At 36.6% G+C, this 22,384-nt stretch overlaps 1 long non-coding RNA gene across 2 annotated transcripts in view; it reads right to left on the bottom strand.

The window, feature by feature from the left end:
* LOC147825865 (uncharacterized) overlaps window positions 1-22,384 on the bottom strand; it is a 162,053-nt gene that overhangs the window by 135,210 nt on the left and 4,459 nt on the right. For both annotated transcript variants that reach the window (XR_015439954.1, XR_015439953.1), the window contains exon 2: window positions 13,087-13,260. This is a non-coding gene — a long non-coding RNA (uncharacterized LOC147825865). The remainder of the gene's footprint in view (window positions 1-13,086; window positions 13,261-22,384) is intronic.

Below are 22,384 nucleotides of genomic sequence, written 5' to 3'. Positions count from 1 at the left end.
CTTATTTACAAAGATTTTCTTCCTATTTTTCCATTTTCTCATATTAATCCCATTCCCTTCTATCCTTTCCCCTAGCCCTCCCACTTCCTTCCCCTTTGCCCCTTTTCTTCCTATTTCACATTACCTATTATACATTTAGTCCTTATTTACACTTTTAGTTTCTCACACCAGAGAAACTATTCGGTATTTACACATGGGTGTCCTATTTATTTCACTTAAGAGTATCGTCCCAATGTGAATCCACTTAGCTATAAATGTCTCTAATTACTCATTTTTCATGGCTGAGTAGCACTCCATTTTATAAAAAAGCCACATTTTCTTTATACAGTCTCCAGTTGATGGGCATTTGGGCTGTTTCCAAGTTTTAGCTATTACAAACTGTGCTGCTATGAACATGGGTGCACATATATCACTGTGGTATGATTCTTTTAATTCTTTGGGGAAGATCCCCGGCAGTGGAATAGTTGGGTCAAATGGAACTTCCAGTCCTAGTTCTTTGAAGTATCTCCATACTGATTTCCACAGTGGTTGCACCAGTCTACACTCCCACTAGCAGTGGAGCAGGGTTCCTCTTTCCCCACATCCCCACCAGCATTTGTTATTGCTTGATTTCATGATACCAGCCATTCTTTCTGGAGTGAAGTGGAATCTCAGCATTGTTTTCATTTGCATCTCTGAAATGACCAGTGATGTTGAACATTTTTTCATGTATTTATTTGCTATTTCTACTACTTTATCTGAGAAATGCCTGTTCATTTCAGTTGCTCATTTATGGATTGGGTCTTTAAATTTGGGAGGTCTGATCTTTTTAAGTTCTTTACAGATTCGAGATAGTAGACCTTCGTCTGAGGAAGAGCAGGTGAAGATTTTTTCCCACATTGTGGGTTGTCTCTTCACACTGCTGGTGGTTTCTCTTGCTGTGCAGAAGCCTTTTAATAAGAAGAGATTCCACTTGCTGATTGTTTGTGCTAGTTCATGGGCAACTGAGGTTTTGTTCATAAAATCTTTTCCTACACCAATGTCTTCAAGGGTTCTACCTAACCTCTGTTCCCACTGGTTCAGCATTTCTATTTTAATAGTTAGATCTTTAAACCATTTTGATTATAGTTTAGTGCATGGTGAGAGATACAGGTCTAGTTTTAATCTTTGGCAAGTTGAAGCCCAATTTTTCCAGCACCATTTATTAAAGAGGCTATCTTTCCTCAAGTGAGGGTGTTTGGCTCCTTTGTTGAAGATGAGATGGCTGAGTGTGTCTGGCGTTGTTTCTGCATCTTCTAATCTATTCCCCTGGTCCTCCAGTCTGTTTCTTTGCCAGTACCATGCTGTTTTTATCACAGTAGTTCTGTAGTATAGTTGCAAGTTGGGGATTGTGATACTCCCTGCCATGTCTCTGTTACCTAGAATTGCTTTTGCTATTCTGGGTCTATTCTTGTTCCAATTGAATTTTTGGATTGTTTTCTCAAGATCTATGAAGTATGCTGCTGGGATCTCAATTGGAATTGGATTAAACCTATATAACAGTTTTGGATGTATGGCCATTTTCACTCTATTAATCCTTCCTACCCAGGAGCAGGGGATGTCTGTCCATTTTCTGATATCATCTTCAATCTCTCTTTTCAGAGTGCCATCATTTTCAGAGAAGAGGTCTTTGATTTCTTTCGTTAGGTTGATTCCTAGGTATTTCAGTATTTTGGATGCTATTGTGAAAGGAATTATTTGCCCTATTTCTCTCTCAGTGAGTCTGTCATTGGTGTAGAGGAAAGCTATTGATTTTTGTGTGTTGACCTTGTAACCAGCTACTTGACTGAATTTGGATATGAAGTCTAGAAGACTTTTGGTGGAGTTCTTGGGGTTTCTATATAGAGTATCATATTATATGCAGATAATGACAATGTGACTTCTTCATTACCTATCTTTATTCCTTTTATTTCTTTCTCTTGTCTAATTGGCCTGGCTAATGTTTCCAGAACTACATTGAACAAGAGTGGTGATAGTGGACATCCTTGTTTTTTTCCTGATTTTAGTGTGAAGGATTTCAGTTTTTGACCATTTAGTATGATACTGCCTGTTGGTTTTTCATAGATGGCTTTTATCAGTTTGAGGTAGAGACCATCTATTCCAATGTTCTGTAGGGTTTTTATCATAAATGCATGTTGGATTTTGTCAAATGCTTTTTCTGCTTCTATGGAGATAATCATATGGTTTTTGTCCTTGGCTCTATTTATATAGTGTATTACATTGATTGATTTGTGTATATTGAACCATCCCTGCATCCATGGGATAAATCCCACTTGATCAGGGTGTATGATCTTCTTGATGATCTTCTGCATTCTGTTTGACATTATATCATTTAGGATTTTTGCATCTATGTTCATCAATGAGATTGGCCTATAGTTCTCTTTTACAGTTGGGACTTTCTCTGCTTTGGGGATCAAGGTGATGCTTGCTTCCAGGAATGAATTTGGGAGTGTTGCTTCCCTTTCAATTTCACTGAAGCATTTAAACAGTAGTGGCAGCAGTTCCTCTCTAAATGTCTTGTAGAATTCAGCAGTGAAGACATCAGGGCCTGGGCTTTTCTTAGTTGATAAGTTTTTAATTGCATTTTCAATTTCATTGGTTGATATTGGGTTGTTCAGAATTTTTAGGTCTTCATTCAACTTCGGTAATTCATATGTATCTAGGAATTTGTCCATTTCTTCTGTGTTGTCCATCATATTGGCGTATAGGTTGTGGAAGCAGGTATTGATGATCCTCTGGATTTCTGCTGGGTCTGTTGTCATTTCATCCTTTTCATTCCTAATTGCATGGATTTGGGCCTTTTCTTTCCTTTTGGTGACAAGGGTGGCTAAAGGTTTTGTCAGTTTTGTTGATTCTTTCAAAGAATCAACTCTTGGCTTCATTGATTTTTTGTATCATTCTCTTAGTCTCCATTGCATTGATTTCTCCTCTGATCTTTATAATTGCCTCCCTTGTATGAGCTTTGGGGTTGTCCTGCTCTTCTTCTTCTAGAAGCTTGAGGTTCAGCATGAGGTTGTTTAATTGGGCTCGTTCTGTCTTCCTAATATGCGTATTCACTGCTATGAATTTCCCTCATAAAACTGCTTTCATTGTGCCCCATAGATTCTGATATGTTGTATTGTCATTGTCATTTAATTGAAGGAACTGTCTGATTTCTTCTTTCATTTCCTCTGTGACCCATTGGTTATTCAGAAGTGCTTTGTTCAATTTACAAGTGTTTATGAAATTTTTTGAGTTTCTTTTGCTATGGATCTCCAATTTCATCACACTATGGTCTGATAATGTACAGGGGATAACTCCAGTTCCTTTGCACTTACTTAAACATGTTCTATGTGTGAGTATGTGGTCTATTTTGGAGAATGACCCATGTGCAGCTGAGAAGAATGTGTATTCTGATTTTGTGGGGTGGAAGACTCTGTAAACATCTGTTAAGTTCATTTATTCAAGAGTTCGATTGAGTTCTAATATTTCATTACTTATTTTTTGTCGAGTTGATCTATCTATTTGTGACAGTGGGGTGTTGAGGTCCCCGACTATAGTTGTATTAGTGCATATATGACTTTTCATGTCTGTTAGTATTTGTTTTATATAGTTGGGTGCACTAGTGTTTGGTGCATATTTATGATTGTCATCTCTTCCTCTTGGATTGTTCCCTTTACAAGGATGTAGTGTCCTTCTTTGTCTCTCTTAATCAGTGTTGGTTTGAAATCTACTTGATCTGCAAAGAGGATAGCTTCTTCTCCTTTTTTTCGGATTCCTGTCACATGCAGTATTGTTTTCTACCATTTAACTTTCAGTCTATGAGTTTCCTTTTGAATTAAGTGTGTTTCTTGTATGCAGCATATTGTTGGATTTTGCTTCTTGACCCATTCTGCCAGTCTATTTCTTTTGATTGGTGAATTGAGAACATTAACATTGATGGTTATAACTGAAACGTATTGACTTGTCATCACCATAACTTTTTCTTTTTGTTGTGTTCTGCCCCTTTACGTTTAATTTCTTGTCATACCAGATGGGTTCCTTCTGCTTTGCTTCCTGGGGTTGTGATCCTCAATGTCTGTTCCTAGGATATTGTGTAAAATTCTTTGGAGTGCTGGTTTGGTATTCACAAAGTTCCTAAGGTGCTCTTTGCCATGAAAGTATCTTATTTCTCCATCAATTTTGGAAGATAGTTTTGCAGGGTACATCAATCTTAGTTGGAGGCTGTTTTGTTTTAGGGTTTGGAATATGTCACTCCAAGCTCTTCTTGCCTTGATGGTTTGTGTTGAGAAGTCTGCTGTGATTCTGATGGATTTTTCTTTGTATGTGATTTGTTTCTTTTCTCTGACTCCTTGTAGAACTTTGTTCTTCTGTTGTGTTTCTGGAATCTTAACAATTATATACCTATGTGTAGATTTTTTTTTGATCAAGGCTATTTCGATTCCTATATGCCTCACTTATCTGTATGTCAAGCTCTTTTCCCCTGCTTGGGAAGTTTTCTGCCATTATTTCTGTGAAGAGATCTTTTTATGTCATCTGCACTCTCTCCTGTTTCTTCATTGACTCCAATCAGTCTTATGTTATTCTTTTTTGCATTATCTAGCAGTTGCTGGATTGATTTCTCATGTTCCCTTATAATTTTGAAGCAATTTTTCTTTTCCTGGTCACTAATTGCAATCTTATCTTCTATATCTGAAATTCTGTCCTCCCATTGACTCATTCTGCTGTGTAGACTTTCAATGGAGTTTTTCATGTCCTGGAAATCTATTTGCATCTGTTTCATGGATTCCATTTGTTTCTTATGTTGGGATTCCATCATGTTCCTGAGCTCCTCTCTAGATTTGTTAATCATGTCTTGCACTAGGGGCACAATTTCTCCTGTTATCTGAGAAATTATTTCTGATTTCATTTTTTCCAGATCCCCTTTGGTTGCCAGTTCAGTGGGTCCAGGTGGCTGAGTATCAGAGTGTTCCATCTCATTTCCCTTTGGGGTTGCTGTAGATGATCTGGAAGTCTGGTTTTGAGACTTATTTACATGTTTTCTCATTTTCACTGGTGCAGGGGGCTGTTAGTGCCTGCACGGATTACCTCCTCTGAGCTGGGTGAGGTGGGCCAGGGGCCATGAGCAGTGGTAGAGATGGTGACCCAAAAGCCCTTTCCTGTAGGCTGGGAGCAGCGGGAGGGATGGTGGCCGGGAAGCCCCTTCCTCTGGACCAGGAGCAGTGGGATGGTGGCTCAGAAGCCCCTCCCTCTGGGTCAGGAGTGGTGGGAGGGATGGTGGCCTCGAAGCCCCTTCCTCTGGGCCAGAAGCAGTGGGATAGAAGGTGGCCCAAAAGCCCTTTCCTCTGGGCTGGGAGCAGCGGGTGGGATGGTGACTGGGAAGCCCATCCTCTGGCCCAGGAGCAGTGGGACAACAGCTCAGAAGCCCCTACCTCTGGGCCGGGAACAGCGGGACTCAGTACCTTGGTCTGGTGGTCTGGTGTCCTCTGCATCTTTGTAGTGTGGGACCAGGTGGCTGCCTGTCTGCAGCAGGGCCATTTGGCATCTTCCGTGAGACTCAGGACCTCAGTAGGGTGTGACCTTTTTATGTTATTTTTCATCTCTATTTTATCATTTCCTACTTTGTTACTTTAAAATATGTTTGGAATTATGTCTCACTGTCCTTGATATGGGGTATGGTTTCTAGATTATTGCTATATTCATATTTTTCACATCATATGTTCCACTGTCAATCCATGTTGTGGATTTTATTTCACCCAAAAGGATATGTTGAAGTCCCATACCTTTTAGTTGAAAATCTGAATGTATTTGGCCACAAAGTCTTCGCAGAGTATCTTAGTCAATTTGGGCTGATATGTACCAAAATACCAAAAGTTGGGTAACATTTACACAAGAGACAATTATTTCTTCCAATTATTGAGGCCAGGAAACCAGAGATAAAATCACTAGTGTGGACTGGTAAGGGCTTGGTTCCTCAAAGTTAGTGCTTCTTTATTTTCATATGGTAGAAGGTGCTAGCTATCTGGCAGGTCTCCCTTATAGGAACAATAATCCTACCTCATGCTGTAATCACCTTCAAAAGTCACACTTCCTGATACCACCACCTTAGTGGGTAGGGTTCAACACATGAAGAGATAGAGTGTAGAATCACTTTGACTTTAGCACAGAGGTAGTCTAGTTAAAATTAGGTCATTTAAGTCAGCTCTGATACAACAAGACTAGTGTTCTAATGAAAAGGGAAAAATTTTACATAGAAAGAAATCAGAAGGAAGACGATGTATAGGTCACCAAGTAATGATGAAATCAGATTAGAATGATGCAGCTGCAGCATGATGACCATCGATGATTTATGGTCACCACTAGAAGGAGGAACAGGGAAGCAAAGAGCGTAACCAGAGTCTCAGAGGGACCGTGGCCTCACTTGACAACTTATTCTTTATTTTCATTTTTGGGGGGTTGGGGGGGGTGGTACCAGGGATCGAACTCAGGAACTTGCAGTTGCATGGCAGGCACCAGAACCACTGAGCTAAATCCTTGGTGCTTTATTCTTTATTTTCTATTTTCCAGATTGTGAGATAATAAATTTATGGGGTTTTTTTTGTTTTTTGGTTTTTGGCTTTTGGGGTTCTTTTTGCTTAAATTCTTTTATTGGTACATTTTCAGTATACAATACATTTATATTTATCAACGGGAGCTTATACCTGTACTTAATGTATCTTAGTTCTTATTCTTTCCCCATTACCTGTACACCCTTCAACCCCTCCACTCTTCCCTATTTACAAAGACTTTGTTTCCATTTTTTTCTTTTCTCATAATTTTTCCTTTCCCTTCTTTCTTTTCCCCTTCACTTCCCACTTCCCCAACCTCTTTGGACCTTTTCTTCCTATTTCAATTTATCAACTATTCACTTTAATCATTTTAATTCTTATTTGCATTTTCAGTTTCTCACTTGAGAGAAACTAATTGGGATTTACACATGTGTGTCCTATTTATTTCACTTAAGAGGATGGCTTCATTGTGCATCCATTTAGGTAAAAATGTCTCTAGTTTCTCTTTCTTTATGGCTGAGTAGTACTCCATTTTATAAAAAACAAATGAACAAACAAACAAACAAACAAAAAACACATTTTCTTTATCCAGTTTCCAGTTAATGGATACTTGGGATCTTTCCAAGCTTTAGCTATTATGAACTGTGCTGCTGTAAACATGGGTGGACATATATCACTATGGTATGATTCTTTAAATCTTTTGGAAAGATACTCAGCAGGGGATTAGCTAGGTTAAATGGGACCTCTAGCCTTAGTTCTTTGAGGTATCTCCATACTGATTTCCACAGTGGTTGCACCAGTCTGCACTCCCACCAAAAATGGAGAAGGATTCCTTTCTCCCCACACCCACACCAGCATTTGTTGTTTGTTGATTTCTTGACAGCAGCCATTCTTTCTGGGCTGAGGTGGAATCTCAGTGTTGTTTTCATCTGCATCCCTCAAATGACCAGTGATGTTGAACATTTTTTTTCATATGTTTATTGGCTGCTTTTACTTCTTTGTCTGAGAAATATCTGTTCATTTCAAATGCCCATTTTTGAATTGGGTCTTTGAATTTGGAGGCTCTGATTTTTTTTTTTGAGTTCTTTATATATTGTAGATAGTAGTCCTTTGTCTGAGGTACAGAAGCTAAAAAATGTTTCCCACATTGTAGATTGTCTCTTAGCTCTGTTGGTGGTTCCTCTTGCAGTTAGAAGCTTTCTAATAAGATGAGATACCAGTTGTTGATTCTTTGTGCTAGTTCCCATGCTACTGAGGTTTTATTCATAAAGTCTTTCCCTATGCCAATGTCTTCAAGAGTTCTACCTAACTTATCTTCCAGCAAGTTTAGTGTTTCTGTTTTAATATTTAGATCTTTAAATGACGTTGATCTTAGTTTAGTGCATTGTGATAGATACGGGTCTAATTTTAATCTTTGGCAAGTTGAAGTCCAGTTTTTTCAACACCATTTATTAAGGAGGCTATCTTTCCTCCAGTGAGGATGGTTGGCTTTTTTGTCAAAGATGAGGTGGCTGAGTGTGTCTGGAGTTGTTTCTGGATCTTCTAATTTATTCCACTGATCCTCAGGTCTGTTTCTTTGCCAGTACCATCCTGTTTTTATCATAGTAGTTTTGTAATATAGTTTCAAGTTCAAGATTGTGATACCTCCTGCCATGTCTCTGTTGCCTAAAATTGCTTTTGCTATTCTAGGTCTCTTCTGGTTAGAAATGAATTTTTGGACTGTTTTCTCTAGTTCTGTGAAATATATTGTTGGAATTTCAATCGGAATTGCATTAAATTTGTATAGCAATTTTGTAAGTATGGCCATTTTCACTATATTTGTTCTTCCTACCCAGGAACAAGGGATGTCTTTCCATTTACTTATATCCTCCTTAATCTCTTTTTTCAGAGTGCTGTAGTTTTCAGTGTAGAGGTCTTTTGCTTTCTTTGTTACTTTGATTCCTAGATATTTCTTTTTTTGGATGCTATTGTAAAAGGAATTGTTTCCCTATTTCTGTGAAATTAGTCTATTAGTGAGTCTGTTATTTGTGTACCAAAAGGTTATTGTTTTTTGAATGTTGACCTTGTATCCAGCTACTCTTCTGAATCTGTCAATTAAGTCTAGAAGTCTTTTGGTGGAGTTTTTTGGTCTTCTATGTAAAGTATCATATCATCAGCAAATAATGACAGTTTAAATTCTTCCTTTCCTATCTTTATTCCCTTTATTTCTTTCTCTTGTCTAATTGCTCTGGTTAATGTTTCCAGAACTATATTGAATAGGAGAGATGATAGTGGGCATCCTTGCCTGGTTCCTGATTTTAGTGTGAAGGATTTCAGTTTTTCACCATTCAGTATGATGTTGGCTGTTGGTTTTTCATAGATAGCCTTAAGCAGGTTGAGATAAAGACCTTCTATTCCAATATACTTTAGGGTTTTTATAATGAATGGGTATTGGATTTTGTCAAGTGTTTTTTCTGCACCTATTGAGATAATCATATGTTTTTTTCCTTGACTCTTAATATAGTGTAATATATTTATTGATTTATGTATGTTGAACCATCCTTGCATCCCTGAGTCAAATCCAACTTGGTCAGGGTGTATGATCTTCTTGATGACCCTCTGTATTCTGTTTGCCAGTATCTTGTTGAGGATTTTTGCATCTAAGTTCATTAGTGAGATTGGCCTCTAATTCTCTTTTTGGGTTGAGTCTTTCCCCGGTTTTGGAATAAAAGTAAGAGTTGCTTCCAGGAATGAATTTGGAAGTAATTCTTCCCTTTCAATTTCCTTGATGAGTTTAAAGAGTAATGGTGATGGTTTTTCTTTCAATGTCTTGTAGAATTCAGCAGTGAAGCCATCAGGACCTGGGCTTTTCTTTGTTGATAAATTTTTTACTACATTTTCAATTTCACTCATTGTAATTGAGGTGTTTAGAATTTCTATATATTCTTCATTTAACTTTGACAATTCATATATATCTAGAAATTTGTCCATTTCTTCTGTGTTTTTCATTTTATTAGAGTACAGCTTCTTAAAGTAAGTATTGATGATCCTCTGGATTTCTTCCAGGTCTCTTGTGACTTCACCTTTTTCATTTTTAATAACATGGATTTGAGCCTTTTCTTTCCTTTTTTTGATAAGTTTGGCAAAGTTTTATTAAATTTATTTATTCTTTAAAAAAAACCAACTCTTTGATTCATTGATTTTTGCATCATTTTCTTAGTCTCCATTGTACTGATTTCTGCTTTGGTCTTTATAATTTCCTCTCTTGTACGAGAATTGGGTTTGCTATGCTCTTCTTTTTCTAGGAGCTTGAAGTTCTGCATTAGAGTATTTATTTGAGTTCTCTCTGTTTTCCTAATATGTGCATTCATTGCTATGAATTTCCCATGTAGAACTGCTTTCATTGTGTCTCATAAATTCCTGTATGTTGTTCTAGCATTATCATTATTATCATTTACTTGTAGAAACTAATTTCTTCCTTAATTTCCTCTGTGACCCATTGGTTGTTCAGGAGAGTGTTACTCAATGTCCCTGTGTTTGTGGGGGTTTTGTGCTTTCTTATGTTATTGATTTAGAATTTTATTGCACTATGGTCTGATAATATACAAGGGGTAACTTCAATTCTTCTACATTTATTTAGACATGTCATATAAGCTAGCATGTGGTCTATTTTGGAGAATGATCTGTATCAGCCATAAAGAATGTGTATTCTTATTTTGTGTGGCTGGACACTGTAAACATCTATTAAGTTCATTTGTTCAATACCTTGGTTCAGTTCTAGAATTTAGTTGTTAATTTTTTGTCTAGATGATCTGTCTATTTGTGATAGTGGGGTATTTAAGTTCCTCACTACATTTGTATTAGTGCTTATTTGGTTTTTTCATGTCCATTAATATTTGTTTTGAATAGTTGAGCCATTCATATTTGGTGCATATGATTGTCATCTCTTCCTCTTAGATTGTTCTCTTCACAAGGATGTAGCAAGCATCTTTGTCTCTCTTAATTAGCTTTGGTTTGGAATCTACTTTGTCTGCAAATAAGATTGCTACCCCTGCTTTTTTCTGGGTTCATGTCATGAGGTCAACTGTTTTCCATCCTTTTACTTTCAGTCTATGAGTTTCTTTTTGAGTTAGACATGTTTCATTATAGAGCATATTGTTGGGTTTGCTTCTTAACCCATTCTTTCAGTCTATTTTTTTTTGATTGGTTATTGAGGCCATTAACATTGATGGTTATAAATGATAGCTACTGAATCATCTTTGTCATGAAGTTTTACCATTGTTGGCTTTTTTTATTTCTTATTTTTCCCCCATTCCCTTTAGTTTTTTAACTTGCCAGGTGGCTTCCCTCTGTTCAGCCTCATGGATTTGTGATCTTCAATTTCTTTTTCTAGGATATTTCCAAGAATGGTTTGGAGTGCTGGTTTGGTGTTCATTAAATTTCTGAGGTGTTCTTTGTCATGAAAGTATCTCATATCCCCATCGATTTTGAAAGATAATTTTGCCAGACACAATAGTCTAGGCTGGAAGTTATTTTCTTTTAGGGCTTGAAATACTTCACTCCAGGAACTCCTTGATTTGAGGGTTTGTGTTGAAAAATCTGCCATGATTCTGATGGGGTTTCCTTTGTAGGTGATTTTTTTCTTTTCTCTAACTGCTTGTAGGATTTTTATCTTTTGTTGGGTTTCTGGAATCATGACTATTATATGTCTAGGTATAGTTTTGTTTTGTTTTGTTTTGTTTTTTATCATGGTTAGGTGGAGTTCTATATGCCTGACTTTTCTGTATGCCCAGTTCTCTAACTCTGTCTGGGAACTTTTCTACTATTACTTCTGTGAACAGTTTTTTTATATCAACTGTACTTTTTCCTGCTTTTGTGGACTTCTATCAGTCTTATGGTATTCTTTTTGCATCGTCTAGCAGCTTTTGGATTGATTTCTTGTGATCCCTTATTATTTTTAAGAAATCTCTGTTTACATGGTCTTTAACTGCAATCCTGTCTTCCATTTCTGATATTGTATCTTAACGTTCCCTTAATCTGCTGTGCATACTTTCAATGGAGTTTTTAATCTTCTGCATATCTGCTTGAATCTGTTTCCATTTCTTTCTTTCTTTCTTTCTTTCTTTCTTTTTTTTTTTTTTTTTGGTACCATGGATCGAACTCGGGTCCTTGCACTTGTGGGGCAGGTGGTGGAACCACTGAGCTAAATCCTCGGTCCTCCATTTCTTTCTTATGCTGGGCATTCATGGCTTCCAGCATGTTTCTGAGCTCATCTATCTTTTTATGTGTTTCTGTTCTAGAGCTTCTAGGCATGTCTTTCACTCTGTTCACCATCTCTGTAGTTATCTGGGAGATTATTTCTGCTTTGGATTTTTCTAGAACCTCATTCATCTGTTTTGTTACTTCCTGTGCTATCAGTTCAGGGTGTCCAGGTGGCCGATTATCAGACTTTTCCACCTTGTTTCCCCCAGAATTTGCCTTTTGTGGGGTGGAAGTCTGAGTTTGTGCCTTGCTTAAATGTCTTCTCATTTTTGTTTTTGATATTGTCCTTGGTTTCATTCCTGGGTTGATACTTCAAAGTTGCTTAATGTAAGAGTCTTTGTTGCTTGTAGTTAGAATCCCTATGGAATAATTGCTTCTTAGAGGTGTCTCCCAGATATAGCTGGTCTTTAAACTTTGAGTCTCTAATGACTCTCAGGTTATCTCATTTCCATTATACCATTAAGGGGAACTGATTAGATCAATCAGTTTAACAATAACCCACAACCTTCGGACTGACTTGATTAGATCAATCACAACACCTTAGCCCAAGTAATACAATCAGCAACACCATAGCATCAAGTACATCTTAGAAAATGACAATTTGTAGTAGTTATCAATCTATCACCTTTAACTGTGTGAATTAAATAAAAATCGAGGACCAGTCCAACATGTGTTTATAGGGAATAAACTCTTCAATATAGCAACTTTAACCTTCAGGATGGGGAGTTAGAAGGAGTTGCGGAAGGAGGGATAGGTAGGTGGGAGGATAGGGGAAGTTTAGTAGTGAGACTAGAGGACATAGCTGAAAGAAGGAAAAAGAAAAGGAAAAAAAAAATAAAGAAGAAATACAAATTAGGGCCAGAACAGGAACACAAAGGGAGATGAAGAACAATGTGGGACAGCAAGGGAGTGAGTGAGAGAAAGAAAAGAGAAAAGAAAGAAAAAAGAAAAAAATAAAAATTTGAAAAGAGTAGAAAAAGAAAACAAAATAAAATAAAAATTTAAAATAAGAAGACAAAATACTATTAATTTTGAAAATAACAAAAGATAAAAATGAAGGACCACCTTCAGGGTATGTCTCTGCTGTCACAATAGACAGTGTGGGAAGCCATGTGCAGATATAAGTCAATAAGTCTCAGAGAGCTAGTCACAGACCCATGAAATTCAGTCAGATTTCTGGAGGCAAGTCCCAAGTTGAGCTCCCTGTCCTCATGCAGGGTTGAACTCTACAAGGTTCCAGCTGCCCTTCCCCTGAAGATAGTTCAGGTTCCAAGGGGAGGTGATGAGCCCTCCAACTTACCAAGTATGGTGGTCTGGTGTGCCTTTATTGCAGAGATTCTCTTCACTTTTCAAGTTGGCTTCAGTTTTCATCAAGTAGCTGGCTCACTGGTTGCCACTGGCCAGGGACCTCTCAGCCCATGTGCCTCAGCTGCTTGTGGGTGGGCATGCTGACGGGTCCTCACTGTCTCCATTTCTGTTGGTTTAAATCACAAAGATTGTGGCACATTGCTATTGCAGTCCTAGAAAATTAATCTCATTTATTTATACATATTTCTAAGAAGTCATGCATTGAAAATTATATTTTTTAAAAGTCCCTGTTGTGATTCTTTGTAAGATAGTAATACATTGATTTCCAGTAAACTGAAGGGGATTTCTTACAAGCTATTTTCATTTTATAATGCAAATTCTGTAGCTTTCTTAATTTAAAGATTTCTCATTTCAGAAATGACAAATTTTAGAAAAGTATGATTTAATTAATTCCTATTGAAGTCAGTTTTAAAATCATTCCAAAGGGGTATAAATATGAAAGGAGAAAGGTTATCAAGCTATCAGAGTTATGCTTTTCAAAATAAAGTTGCCTTGTCCATTGTATAAAGTAATAAATATGGAATTAAACAAAGATTTGACAATTAAAATTGACATTTAAAATATATCCCTTGGCCAGTACTTTAAAATGTAGAAGATATTAAAATTTTATATGATGTTTTAGAAGTAAAATAATTTACTTCTAATAATGTCCTATAATTCTAAAGTTTGAGACAATGTACATTACCATATCACCCAAAACTAAAATGAAATTGAAATTTTCACCTCTATTTCTGGAATAAAATAAAGTCATACATAAAATGTCAGTACCTTAAAAATTAGGAAATTTCAAACAACCCATCAGGATTAACTAAGTCATTGGAGAACATTATATAGCTACAGGATTTACTCTAGTAGTTCCACGTCTTATACACTGGTAAAGATGGATGCATACACATATATGTATATATTGGTGGATATTTATCCAAGTACATACAAATTTATAGGTGTGTTAGATTGTTCTATTTATGCTGTTAAGTAAAGTGTCCTGGACAATTCAAACTACACCAACAGACTAAAAGAAGCTATATATTAAAGTGCCATGAGAGGAATGCAAATCTGTTTTGATTTAAAAGATTTGGAAAAGTTTAGTCTTCATCAGCAATTAGAAATAATTTTATATTTTAACATTATATTATAACTTCAAAAGTTTATTTTTCTGCTGGGGATGTAGCTTAATGATACTACACCTGCCTGGCAAGAGCAAGGTCCTGAGTTTGATCCCAGGCACAAAAAAACCAAACAACAAAAAACAAAAAAACCCCAAAAACTATATTCTTCTTTTTTTTTGGTACCAGGAATACAACTCGAGTCCTTGTGCTTGTGAGGCAGGCGGTGGAACCACTGAGCTAAATCCCCGGCCCTATATTCTTCTACTATAAAAATAAGTGACTATATTTTTCAAGCTCACTGGGCAAGGAATTCCTAACATTAATCTAGTGGACCTTTTTTTTCTGTTTTTTTTTTGTTTTCTTTTCATTTGTTTTGTTTTTTCCTTAAATTCTTTTATTGGCACAATTTATATATACAATACATATACATTTCTCATTGGGAACTTGTACCATTACATGACATATCTTGGTTCTTATTTTTTTCCCATTCCCAGCCCTGACTTCACACCCTCCATGCTTCCCTAATTACAAAGACTTTCTTTCCATTTTTTCCATTGCTCATAATTTTTCCTTTCCTTTCTTTCATTTCCCCTACCCCTTCCACTTCCCCTACAACGTTGGACCTTTTCTTCCTATTTTGAATTATCAATTATTCATTTTAATCATAGGTACATTTTAGGTATACAATATAATGACATTCATCATTGGAAATTTGCACTTTTCCATAATCTCTCTTGGTTCTTATTTTTCACCCTTGCCCAGCCCTCCTTTCAACACCTCCATCCCTCCCTATTTACAAAGACTTTGTTTCCATTTTTCCATTTTATCATATTAATTCCACACCCTTCTGTCCTTTCCCCTATCCCTTCCACTTCCCCTTCACCTTTGCCCCTTTTATTCCTATTTGATATTATCTATTATACCTTTTACTCCTTCTTTATACTTTTATGTTTACACACTAGAGATACTATTCAGTATTTCCACATGTGTGTCCTATTTATTTCACTTAAGAGTATTGCCTCAATGTGCATCCATTTAGCTGTAAATATCTCTAGTTTCTCATCTTTTACGGCTGAGTAGTACTTCATTTTATTAAAAATCACATTTTCTTTATACAGTCTTGAGTTGATCAGCATTTGGGCTGTTTCCAAATTTTAGCTATCAAGAATTGTGCTGCTAAGAACATGGGTGCACATATATCACTGTGGTATGATTCTTTTAATTCTTTGGTGAAGATACCCAGCAGGGGAACAGCTGGGTCAAATGAGACTTCCAATCCTAATTCTTTGAGGTATCTCCATACTGATTTCCACAGTGGCTTCACCAGTCTACACTCCTAGCATCAGTGGAGCAGGGTTCCTGTTTCCCCACAAGCCTGCCAGCATTTGTTATTGGTTGATTTCAATAACAAATTGAATCTCTGCTTTATTTTCATTTGCATGTCTCGAATGACCAATGATGTACATTTTTTCATATATTTATTTGCTATTTCTACTTCTTTGTCTGACAAATGTCTGTTCATTTCAGATGCCCATTTTCAGATTGGGTCTTTAAATTTGGAAGGTCTGATCTTTATAAATTCTTTATAGATTCAAGATGGTAGATCTTTGTCTGAGGAACAGCCGGTGAAGATTTTTTTCCCATATTGTGAGTTGTCTCTTCACACTGCTGGAGATTTCTCTTGCTGTGCAGAAGCTTTTCAGTAAGAAGAGATCTCACTTGTTAATTGTGCTAGTTCATTGGTGACTGAGGTTTTGTTCATAAAATCTGTTCCTACATCAATATCTTCAAGATTTCTACCCAACCCCTGTTCTAGCTGGTTCAGCACTTCTATTTTAATATTTAGATCTTTAATGCATTTTGATTTAAGTTTAGTGAATGCTGAGAGACATAGGTCTAGTTTTAACCTTTGGCAAGTTGAAATTCAATTTTTTCCAGCACCATTGATTAAAGAGGCTATCTTTCATTCAGTGAAGGTGTTTGGCTCCTTTATCAAAGATGTGATGGCTGAGTGTGTCTGGAATTGTTTTGGCATCTTTTAATCTGCTCAGCAGGTCCTCAGGTCTGTTTCTTTGCCAGGACCATGCTGTTTTTATCACAGTAGCTTTGTAGTATAGTTTCAACTTGAGGATTGTGATACCCCCTACAATGTCTCTGTTACCAAAAATTGCTTTTGTTATTCTGGATCTCTTCATGTTCCATGTGAATTTTTGGATTGTTTTTTTAAGATTCGTGAAGTATGCTGCTGGTATTTCAATTGAGATTGCATTGAATCTAGATAGCAGTTTTGGAAGTATGGCCATTTTCACTATATTGAACCTTCCTACCCAGGAGCAAGTGATGTCTTTCTATTTTCTGATATCCTCTTCAATCTCTCTTTTCAGAGTGCTCTGGTTTTCAGAGAAGAGATCTTTGATTTCTTTTGTTAAGTTGATTCCTAGATATTTCAGTTATTTTGGATGCTATTGTAAAAGGAGTGGTTTGCCCTATTTCTGTCTCAGTGAGTCTGTTATTTGTGTAGCGGAAAAATATTAATTTTTTCATGTTGATCTTGTATCCAGCTACTCTACTGAATTTGGTTATTAAGTTTAGAAGACTTTTGGTGGAGTTCCTGGGGTATTTTATAGAGAGTATAACTTCATCTGCAATTAATGACAATTTGATTTCTTCATTTCCTATTTTTCTTCCTTATATTTCTTCCTCTTGTCTAATTGCTATTGCTAATGTTTCCAAAACTATATTGCACAGGAATGGTGATAGTGGACATCCTTGTTTTGTTCCTGATTTTAGTGTGAAGGATTTCAGTTTTTGACCATTTAGTATGATATTGGCTGTTGGTGTTTTATAGATGGCTTCTATCAGTTTGAGGTAAAGACCATCTATTCCAAGTTTTTGTAGGGTTTTTATCATTAATGCATGTTGGATTTTGTCAAATTCTTTTTCTGCATCTATGGAGATCATCATATGGTTTTTGTCCTTGGCTCTATTGATATAGTGTATTACACTGATTGATCTGCATATATTGAACCATCCCTGCATCCCTGGGATGAATCCCACTTGATCAGGGTGAATGATCTTCTTGATGATCTTCTGCATTCTGTTTGCCAGTATCTTATTAAGGATTTTTGCATCTATGTTCATTAGTGAGATTGGCCTATAGTTCTCTTTTTCAGTTGGGTCTTTCTCTGCTTTGGGGATTAAGGTGATGCTTGCTTTCAGGAATGAATTTGGGAGTATTGCTTCTCTTTCAATTTCATTGAAGAGTTTAAAAACTATAGTGGCAGTAGTTCCCCTCTACCAGCCTTGTAGAATTCAGCAGTGAAGCCATGAGGACCTGGCATTTTATTACTTGGTAAGATTTAATTACATTTTCAATTTCATTGATTGATATTGGAGTGTTTAGAATTTTAGGTCTTCTTCATTTTGTAATTCATATGTATCTAGGAATCTGTCCATTTCTTCTGTGTTTTCCATTTCATTAGAGTACAGGTTCTTGAAGAAGGTATTGATGATCCTCTGGATTTCTACTGGGTCTGTTGTAATTTCACCTTTTTCATTCCTAATTGCATGCATTTGAGCCTTTTCTTTCCTTTCTTTGATAAGGATGGCTAAAGGTTGGTAAATTTTGTTTATTCTTTTGAAGAACCAACTCTTGGTTTCATTAATATTTTGTATCATTTTCTTAGTCTCCATTGCAGTGATTTGTGCTCTGATCTTTATAATTTCCTCCCCGGTATGAGCTTTGGAGTTGTCCTGCTCTTCTTTTTCTAAAAGCTTGAAGTTCATCATCAGATTGTTTAATGGGGTTTGTTCTGTTTTCCTAAAATGTGTATTCACTGCTATGAATTTCCCTCATGAGACTGTTTTCATTGTGTCCCATAGATTCTGATATGTTTTATTGTCATTATCATTTAATTGAAGGAACTATCTTATTTCTACTTTAATTTCCCCTGTGACTCATTGTTTATTTAGAAGTGTGTTGTGTAGTTTCCATATGTTTATGAAATTTTTGTGGTTTCTTTTGGTATAGATCTCCAATTTCTTTGCACTATTGTCTGATAATAGACAGGGGATAACTTCAATTCCTGTGCCCTTACTTAAACATGTTCTATGAGTGAGCATATGGTCTATTTTGGAGAACAACCTATATGCAGGCGAAAAGAAACTGTATTCTGGTTTTGTGGGGTGGAACACTCTATAAACATCTGTTAAGTTCATTGTTCAAGAGTTTGATTAAGTTCTATTATGTCATTACTTATTTTTTATCTAGTTGATCTATCTATTTGTGACAAAGGGGTATGGAGGACCACCACTACAATTGCATTAGTGCATATATGACTTTTCATGTCTGTTATTATTTGTTTTATATAGTTGGGCACACTAGTGTTTGGTGCATAGATATTTATGATTGTCATCTCTTCCTGTTGGATTGTTTCCTTTACAAGGATGTAGGGTCCTTCTTTGCCTGTCTTATTCAGTGTTGGATTGAAATCCACTTGACTGGCAAAGAGGATAGCTACTCCTGCTTTTTGGGGGGTTCCCATCACATGGAGTATTGTTTTCTCCCCTTTAACTTTCAGTCTATGAGTTTCATTTTGAATTAAGTGTGTTTATTAATATGCAGCATATTGTAAGATTTTGCTTCTTGACCCATTCTACCAGCCTATTTCTTTTGATTGGTGAATTGAGACCATTAATAGTGATGGGTATAATTGATACTTATTGACATCATTTTCATGACTTTTTCCTTTTTTTGAATTCTCCCCCTGTACATTTACTTTCTTGTCTCACCTGAGGGATTCATTCTGCTGTGCTTCCTGGTGTCATGATCATCATTGTCTGTTCCTCAGATTTTGTCTAAAGTTTTTTGGAGTCCTTGTTTGGTATTCATGAAGTTTTTAAGGTACTCTTTGTCATGAAAGTATCTTATTTGTCCATCAATGTTGAAAGATAGTTTTGTAGGGTACATCAGTCTGGATTGGAACCTGTTTTCCTTTATGGCTTGGAATACATCACTCCAAGCTCTTCTTTCTTTGAGGGTTTGTGTTGAGAAATCTGCTGTGATTCTGATGGGCTTTCCTTTGTATGTGATTTGTTTCTTTTCTCTAACTCCTTGTAGATCTTTTTTCTTCTGTTGGGTTTCTGGAATCTCAACAATTATATGCCTATGTGTACATTTTTTTGATCAAGGCTATTTGGAGTCATATATGCCTCACTTATCTTTATTTCAAGTTCTTTTCCCCTGCTTGGGAAGTTTTTGGCCATTACATCTGTGAACAGATTTTTATGTAATCTGCACACTCTCCTGTTTCTTCCAGGAGTCTTGTAACTCCAGTCAGTCTTATGGTATTCTTCTTTGCATCATGTAGCAGCTGATGGATTGCTTTCTTGTGATCCCTTACAATTTTGAAGCAATTTTTCTTTTCCTGGTCACTAATTGCAATCTCATCTTCTGTATCTGAAATTGTGTCCTCACATTGGCTTATTCTTCTGTGTAGACTTTCAATGAACTTTTTGATCTCCTGGAAATCTGTTTGCATCTGTTTTATAGATTCCATTTGTTTTCTATGTTGGCATTCCATCATGTTCCTCAGCTCCTTTCTAGATTTATTAATCATGTCTTGCACTATGAGTACAATCTCTGCTTTTATCTGAGAAATTATTTCTGATTTCCTTTTTTCCAGATCCTCTTTTGTTGCCAGTTCAGGGAGTCAAGGTGGTTAAATATCAGTGTATTCCATCTCATTTCCATTTGGGGTTGCTGTAGGTGATCTGGAAGTTTGGTTTTGAGACTTGTTTATGTGTCTTTTCATTTTGATGGGGGCAGGGGTGCTTTTGGCACCTGCATGGCTTTCCTCCTCTAAGGTGGCAGTGGTGGAATGGAGGCCCAGTAGGCCCTACCCCTGGGCTGGGAGAGGTGGAATGGTGACCTGGCTGCCCCTCCCTCTTGGCTATGAGTGGTGGAATGGCAACCCAGAATGCCCTTCCTCTGGGCTGGCAGTCATGGAACAGTGGCCCAGAAGCCCCTACCTCTGGTCTAGGAGTGGTGGAATGGTGACTCAGAAGCCCCTACCTCTGGGCTGGGAATAGTGGAAGGGCAGCCCAGAAGCCCCTTCCTCTGGGCTGGGAGTAGTGGAATCTGTAGTGGTCCTTTTAAAGTTCTTCCCTTCTTTAACTGCTGTGAACTCTAAATTTCAGAAATACACATTGTTGTAAAGCATAAATGGTTTGCTAACTCCCGCTCCAAAAGGATACCATGTGACAAAAATGATTTGGTTTTAAAAAAAAATTTACTAGATGTGTATAAAATTTTCCCTCAATGAAATAGTCTCAATTGAATTTCTTAAGTATACTGATTTTTAAAATTCAAATAATGATGAAAACTAATCCTGTAAAACCAAAATTGCCATTGTAATTGAAAATGTAAGTGCATTTTAAGGAACAGTATTCAGTAGATTTATGATTCATTTTTATGTCAACATTTAGGAAAAATATCTTTCATAAGAAAACATGGATCCTGAAACATTTCATACTGTATGAAGGTTTTATTGCTAGAAAATATGATACATTACAATGAAAGGAAGTACCATTTTGATTAGGATATGTCAAAGAAATGGCCTAGGATTTTCCTGTGATTAGAATACCTGTTATTCTGCACTACAATAACAGATTGTGACTTTTCAGTGGAAAACAGTTTGGCCTGAATCATCGCATGTCTGGTTTGGATGTAACTAGTTTACTTTGTGTCACCCATTTGCCACTGGAAATATGTTCCTATTCAGAGACTTGTATCTTCTTGGCTACAGTGATTGCTCAAAGACATATAGTAGCCTAATCCAAGTGAACATAACACCATGGTGAGAGTTTTGTGAATTTATTATGACAATTCATACTCTTAAGATTATTCATGATATTGGCATAGGAAAAGACTTTATGAACAAATATTCAGTAGCAAGGGAGCTAACACAAAGAATCAATAACTGGGATCTCATCTTATTTAAAAGCTTCTGCACTTCAAGAGAAACTACCAGTAGAGCTAAGAGACAACCTACAATATGGGAAGAAATTTTTAGCAGCTGTACCTCAGGAAAAGGTCTACTATCAAGAATATATAAAGAATTGAAAAAATCAGACTCCCCCAAATTCAAAGACCCAATTAAAAAATGGGCATTCAAATGAACAGACATTTCTCAGAGAAAGAAGTAAAAGCACCAAATAAATATATGAAAAAATGTTCAACATCACTGGTCACTTGAAAGATGCAGATGAGAACAACACTGAGATTCCACCTCACCCCACAAAGAATGGCTTCTCTCAAGAAATCAACCAATAACAAATGCTGGCGGGGTGTGGAGAGAAACAAACCCTTCTCCATTGTTGACGGGAATGTAGACTGATGCAACCACTGTGGAAATCAGTATGGAGATACCTCAAAGAACTAGAACTACAGGTCCCATTTGACCCAGCTATTCCTCTGCTGGGTAGCTTCCCCAAAGAATTAAAAGAATCATACCACTGCAATATATGTGCACCTATGTTTATAGCAGCACAGTTTGTAATAGCTCAGGTTTGGAAACTGCCCAAGTGCCCATCAACTGGTAACTAGATAAAGAAGATGTGGGTTTTTTATAAAATAGAGTACTACTCATCCATAAAGAATGAGAAACTAGACATTTACAGCTAAATGGATGCACATTGAGGCCATACTCTTAAGTGAAATAAATAGGACACACATGCGTAAATACTGAATAGTTTCTCTAGTGTGAGAAACTGAAAGTGTAAATAAGGATGAAAATGATTAAAATGAATAATTGATAACTTGAAATAGGAAAAGGTCCAAAGGTGTAGGGGTGGTGGGAGGGGAAGGGGAAAGGGAAGGAAGGAAAGGAAAAATTATGAGAAAGAAAAAAAATGGAAACAAAATCTATGTAAATAGGGAAGGGTGGTGGGGGTGAAGAGTGCATAGGTAATGGGGTAAATTATAAGAACTAAGATATATCATGTTCAGGTACAAACACCCAATGATAAATGTAAATGTATTGTATACCTAAAATGTACCAATATATATATATAAAAATGATTATTCAGGATAAAGGTGGTAGAATCTTAACCATGCTATGG

Source organism: Heterocephalus glaber, unplaced genomic scaffold, assembly GCF_053883595.1.
Source record: "Heterocephalus glaber isolate CG9 unplaced genomic scaffold, H.glaber_assembly_v1.0 deba00001481, whole genome shotgun sequence".
NCBI lineage: Eukaryota > Metazoa > Chordata > Mammalia > Rodentia > Bathyergidae > Heterocephalus > Heterocephalus glaber.
Note: the sequence above shows the minus strand (reverse complement) of the source record. Positions and strands in the feature narration are given on the sequence as shown.